This window comes from Hibiscus syriacus, unplaced genomic scaffold (assembly GCF_006381635.1).
Source record: "Hibiscus syriacus cultivar Baekdansim isolate YM2019G1 unplaced genomic scaffold, ASM638163v2 tig00111253_pilon, whole genome shotgun sequence".
In the NCBI taxonomy this organism is placed as follows: domain Eukaryota; kingdom Viridiplantae; phylum Streptophyta; class Magnoliopsida; order Malvales; family Malvaceae; genus Hibiscus; species Hibiscus syriacus.
This window is the reverse complement of record NW_024063036.1, coordinates 575,624-582,098: the sequence shown is the minus strand read 5'-3', so window position 1 is coordinate 582,098 and position 6,475 is coordinate 575,624. Positions and strand designations below refer to the sequence as shown.

The window sequence follows — 6,475 nt, the reverse complement described above, 5'->3', positions numbered from 1 at the left end:
AAGCATTTGATGGGTCTTTTCGTTTACTTGCTTCTGCTCCTCAGCATGAGCTTCAAGAGAACCCAATAGTTGTTCGTGGCGAGCGAGAGTCTCCTGCAGACTTTTAATGGCCTCTGTTTCATTCATCATAGCTCAATCTCTCAACGAAAGCACCAATGTTGTGAAATCAAGAACACACTGATATGAATTGAAGATGCTAAAGCTGTATTTTCACTGAAGAACAAGAGAATTACAGTAACTAAGAAGATAGAAGGGAGATAGGATAGAAGAAATACAGAGAAGACGAGAGAGAATTAGAGAGGAAAGAGGATAACAGATTTCAACAATATTTTTCATGCTTTCCTTCTATCTTCTATTGCCTTTAATAGCCAGCTAATGTAACCACCAAACGAATCGATTTTGGAATGCCCTTTCTTACGTGTATTCTTCCTCACCATTTGCTGACTTGGCAATGATTGATGTGCGTGCTGAGTTGGCATGGACTGCTCTTATAACAGATTCTTGGTTAAATCAGCTTATGAAGGCATCAGTATTATCGAACATGACCAAATTGACATGATATGGGAGACTATCGCTAAACACCGGAGTTTACCTAGAATAAAGGTATTCCTTTGGCTCACCTGCAAGGGGCGTCTGCTCACTAATGCTGAAAGAGTTTGGAAGAAACATAACGACGAATGATAGATGAGAACCAATGAAGACATTGAGCACATTCTTTAATCTTGCCCAATAGCATACCAAACATGGAAATAGATAGTATCTCCAAGTAGACTAGAAGAATTCCTGAACTGTGAAATACAATTCTGGATAAAGATAAACCTCAAAGGTTGTAAGTTTGCAAGAAATGATATGGATAACTGGCAAATTCTGTTCAGTGCCATTACCTGGACTTTATGGAAAAGAAGAAATAAATCCCTGTTTGACCCAGAAATGGTAGAAAGAGTGAACATTATCGAAGAAGGGAAAAACTTGGTTCAAGAAATCATTAATGGGAGAGATTCGGACACTCAGGATGATTACAGAGAGAGACACAATATCGAAAACTGTGGTATAAAGTAAACACCGACAATGCTCGCAAACCACTTTCAGGAGAAACTTCCTGTGACGGTATCAACAGGAACCATCAAGGGCAATAGATAGTAGGGTTTTCAAAAAAAAACTTGGCATATGCAACACAATGGAAGCTGAGCTCTGGGGGGTGTACATTGGTCTCAAAATCGCATGGGACATAGGGAAAAGACAAATTCAAGCTGAAACAGATAGTAATGAAGCGATTGAAGCCATTGGAACGGATAAGGGCAACACAAGAAGCCACGCCATCCTTCAACACATCGATGTATAAATGTCCCGAGACTGGAGAGTGAAAACCAAACAAATAATAAGAAAGGGTAATAAAGTTGCAAACACTCTAGCGAAGTACGGTTGGAACCTCCCAGACGGATTACATGAATTCAGATAACCCCCTACAGAAGTGATAGCGGAAGCAATAGAAGAAACCTAAATTAAGTACCATCCTCTTGTAAACAAAAAGATATGATTGAGGAGATTATACGAGCAAGTCGTAACGACCCTAAAAAGGAGGGGAAATGTCCGTCTTAGTATAAAGTGGATAGAAGCATGCACAAGAGTTTTACCATTTGATTTGATTTTGGATGCAATATTCGATGGTGGTCGTGTTATCTTGGTTGTGATATGACCTGTAGCGTGATATTTATAAGGGTAAACTACGTATTTGGTATCTAAACAATAAATTTTAGTCCGTTTTAGTACTTAAACTTTTAATTTTTTATTATATCTTTTGTTAGTGAAAAAGAAAAAAGTTTAAATTTGTCACAGCCCCAAGCATATCCTGCAACTTTCTGGAAGCTGTTTAAAAAAAATGGGTGACGAAAATAAGATCGCTGGACTACATGGGTGATCGAATAGGTAGTTTATTCTAAGGGGACGTTTGGTTAACGGAAAAGGTCATTACCAACGGGAATGATCTTTTCCGGAATTGTATTCTCATGTTTGGTTCACGGAAATATCATTATCAGGTAATAATTTATTATCAATAGTAGCATTTTTGGGTTAACATGGTGAGAATATCATTACCTCCAAATTCTTAAGTAATGAATAATTCTCACCACTTTGGACACAAATATTATTATTATTATAAAAATGTAAGTATTTAAAATAATATTTAATTTTGAGTTATTAAAAAATATATCTTATACAATAAAAATTAATATATTTGTCCACGAGATCACAATATTATTTTTCATATTATATTATATTTTATATAAAAAATATGATGCTTATGAAAATTATTTAAAATTATAAATTTGATATACTAATTATATTAATTATATGTTAAATGTGTTTTTTCTTTAAACTTAGAAAGTGTAATAATTAAAATATTTTTATAAATTTTCATTCAAGTATTTATAATTTAATATTAAAGTTTTACTTGTTAAAAAAATATATATCACAAGGATAATTTGATAAAATATGCATCTAAGTAATCTTATATTTCCCCAATCAAACATTATAATTTTACATTCATTTTAAGCAAACTAAACAGAATAATACAACATTTTCAGAGTAATGTTACATTCATATAATCTTATTCCCAAAAATGTTATAACCAAACGCACCCAATAGGTTATTTTTTTTCAAACATTGAGCCTATTTTTCCAAACAACACGATTCATATTTGAGTTAGAGGTGTAACGAGCCGAGTCGAGCTCGACTCGAAAACCCTGAAATTGAGCTCGACTCGACTTGAAAACTCGCAAGCTTAAAATTTTAAAGCTCGACTCAAACTCGAAATCCTGAACTGAAGCTCGTGAGTAGCTCAAAATTGAAAAAAAAATCTTAAACTTAACAAGATTGAATCCTCAAACTCGAACATGAACCTTAAATACATAAAAGCCTTACTGTATTTTTTTAAATTAACACATAAATGTTAATATTATTAATAATTTAATTTTAAAAAAATAAAATCTTAATATATTATATTTTCAAGCTGCTCACGAGCTCTTTGAGTCGAGTATCAAGTAGCTCGTTTCGGCTCGTTAAGAATTCGAGTCGAGTTTGAGTCAAGTCCATTCGATCCGAGTTTTTATCGAGTCTTGACCGAGTCGATCTCGAGTAGCTCGCGATCTGTCTCGTCTTATTTACAGCCCTAATATGAGTAGTTAAACGACATCACTTGGCTAGCAGCTCTAGCCTCTTAGCTCAAGGGCTGGCGGCTCATTTTAGCGGCCGGAAATATAATTGGGCCAAAGAAATTAAAAAAAAAAGAGGAGTAAAATATTAAGGCGATAAAAATTAAAAGATAATTTAGATTATCGAATCACTTCATTCCTGGTTCTGTTGTCACAAAAAATTTCCTTTTTATGTGATTTTACATCCGGACAAGTAGTTACTGTCTAAAAGACTGCATGTGACTCAATGAAGTGATTTCCCCCTAATGGAGCAGTCTACACCTCTTCCATGATGTATAAAGATTTCTTTCTATCTTTCTAAAGTTCTTTGTTTTGACCGATATGGGCTAGTTGATTAATATTTCATAGATTGAATTTTAAATTGCTTGATTAGTTTAGATAAGGCCTTCCCTGTCGCTGACAAATAGTTTTTTATAAGATACTCAATTGCAGAAAATGCCCAAGAGAGACTGACAAAGCATATGTGCATGACAAGAAAAAGCAACTTGCTAGGCTTAACTTACCGAGGGGGGCAAAGTTCTCTTGAAGAGGCAAGGTTTTGTTATATATATATATATATTTTTGTACTTATTTATTTATTCATTGCTGCTGTGCAGTTGCCTAATTTTGGCTGATCACTTGTGAATGCATTTCCTAGTTTTAGGTCGGATACCATATTTCTCTATACCATGCCCCTTATTTTCTTAACATGATTCATTTTCTTGGAATATTTTACACTTCGTTTTGGCTTTAGAAAAAGAGGGTGGGGAATGAGTGATGTTTGCTTTAACTTTTAGTGGTTGTACCACTTTTGCATGGAGTTTGTAGTTATGAGCATGTTACCTTCTTCGAGGGGAGAAGGGAAGTTGGAGAAGCAATTCCGTATGAACTGTTTAGGTTCTGGCCTGTTTGTTTGCTATCGGACTGAAGATCTTGAAACCGCGTTTCATTTATGCTGTTGATGGTGCCCTTAGTACGGTTGCTGCAGAAACCAATCCTCAGGTACAATTATGAACAATGACTGGGTTATTTTTCCATTAATCATCTATGTTTCTTTAGCTATTTAGAATTTGCCAATACATTTTTTGGGACTTATGCACACATCTTTTTCACATCAAATTTATTTCCAATTTAGTTTTCCACGGGGACAGCCACTAAAAATATCTTTGAACTTCCTTTTCCCCGGTTTCCTTTACGTTGTAGGATGCTCCTGTGCCACCTTGCATATCCCAGTTAGAGGGAGGACTTGTCTAAGTTGCCATAGAGGTGGAAGATCGTGCACAACTGATACATGCATCACAATGCTCACATCAAAGGAAGATGGACTAACGCTTCCTATGGACTCACACGATCAAGCCTTGGAAAAGAAGAATAATAGATCAGCAGACTTGCGACTGCTTTTTGAATGGGATCCTAATGTTATTTGGTCGACATGTCTTTTGGAGATCCGACCGGATGTCTTTTATATTTTCAACGGTTCTTGAGTCACATCAATCCGATATCGGGAACTCAAGATATGGTAATTTTAGTGAAGACAGCGCGTGCAGAAAACCCTTTACGGGGTTATACGGGATTTTGTAATTAATTATGAATTTTCCTTATTTTCATCTTAGGAATAGTTTAAGTTAATGTTATAAGGGTAATTTGCTTGTAATGACAAAACCCTAGCATCCCTATCTTATTCTCCAAGCCTCCACCGTCAAGAAGCTCAGTCTAGACCGTTCATCACATCCAACGGCTGAGGATCAAGTTATGTATTAAAATTCCTAGTTTTCATCTCCACCATCGGATCAAGCACTACATCAAGGGCCCAGATTGATGCTTCCCACATCATATGGATTAGGATAGTATTTTATTATTATTTTTATTGTTATTTTATTCATCATTCATGTTACCACAAGGACTCCTCAAACACTATATAAGGAGGCCCTTCCCCTCATTGTTGATCATCTTTTCTTCTTTAATATGCAATACAACGGGAGTTCGTTTTTGCAACAGCTGATTGCCTTTTTCCTTCGAAGCATCTTCTTCTTTAGTTCTTCCGATTTCTTATGAGAAAGATCTTTACGCTCCGATTTGCCTTTTCATTGCGATTAGGAGGCCTGGTTAAAGTCGTATTATCGAGTTTACCTTTTCGTTGCGACTATGAGGGTTTGATAGAACATATCCATCTATTTTCGATCAACCATCATCATTATCCTATCTACATCACGTCACCATCATAAACAAACCCTAGGGTTTACAACATCATATATACTACCAGGGTAAATTTTCAAATCCATTTTTCTCTTAATCCGACCATCCGATCTTAATTTTTTTTTAACATCTTCTTCATGTTTTCATCCTCTTTACAATAAGAATTCATCCATCAAAATCCAGGAACTACATCATTGGTGCCACGTTCAAAAGGGAATATTCATTGTTTCCTTTATTACATGTTTTATTCCTTGTTCTTATTTATTTCCTTTGTTCCACTTGTCTTTATTCTTCTTAATCTTATTACCCTTGTTTTTATTATCTTAATCACATCTTCTTTTTCTATTTGCCAGCAACTAAAGTTCCTCTACAAACCCTAAGTTTGTTATCTATAGCAAAACACCTAATCAAAGCCCTTCGCTCCTTCATCGAGTTTAGAGCCTTCCTAGGTTTGTACCCTCGACAAGAGCAATGTTATCATCATCTGTTGTTGATTCTCTATCAATTGGTATCAGATTTGGGACGATTCTTGGAAGAATCAAAGAGGTTTGACATGTTCTGCAAGCATTAACCACTGAAGTACCCCAACGGAGCTAGTTCACAAAGTTTCATTATTTTCAGGTTCTATTTAATTTTTTTTTAGTTTAGTTTCGATCCCTTCTTGTTAGTTTAATGTTTTTATTCATTAAAATGCATTAAAAATAGAGAAAAAGCCAAAAAAAATTAAAATATTAAAATATCCAAACAAAAAGTAAAAAAGGAATTTGGAGTTTATTTTTATGGATTATACCTGATCCAAAGGGAATTTGGATTTTTCTATTTTCAAATTCGCGTTCCTGGTATTTTTGGATTTTCCTGAACTTTACAGAGGGAATTTGGTTCTTAAATTTTCCATATTGTAACTATATCAGTTGAAAGATATCCTCAAAAAAATTCAGAATATTTTATGGTCAAAAACCCCTTCATAAATATTGATCAATTTGATCATGTGTTTGTTTAACAGATTCTAGTTCTTATCATTGACAGCTTTTTTTAGAATTTTACAAAAATAATTTTGTTCTAAAACTTTTAAGATAACAACTAGACTCACT

At 34.6% G+C, this 6,475-nt stretch overlaps 1 pseudogene; it reads left to right on the top strand.

Annotated features, from left to right (window-relative positions):
- The first annotated feature begins 451 nt into the window (after nucleotides 1-451).
- On the top strand, nucleotides 452-5,087 carry LOC120157391 (annotated as a pseudogene).
- Nucleotides 5,088-6,475: the final 1,388 nt, after the last annotated feature.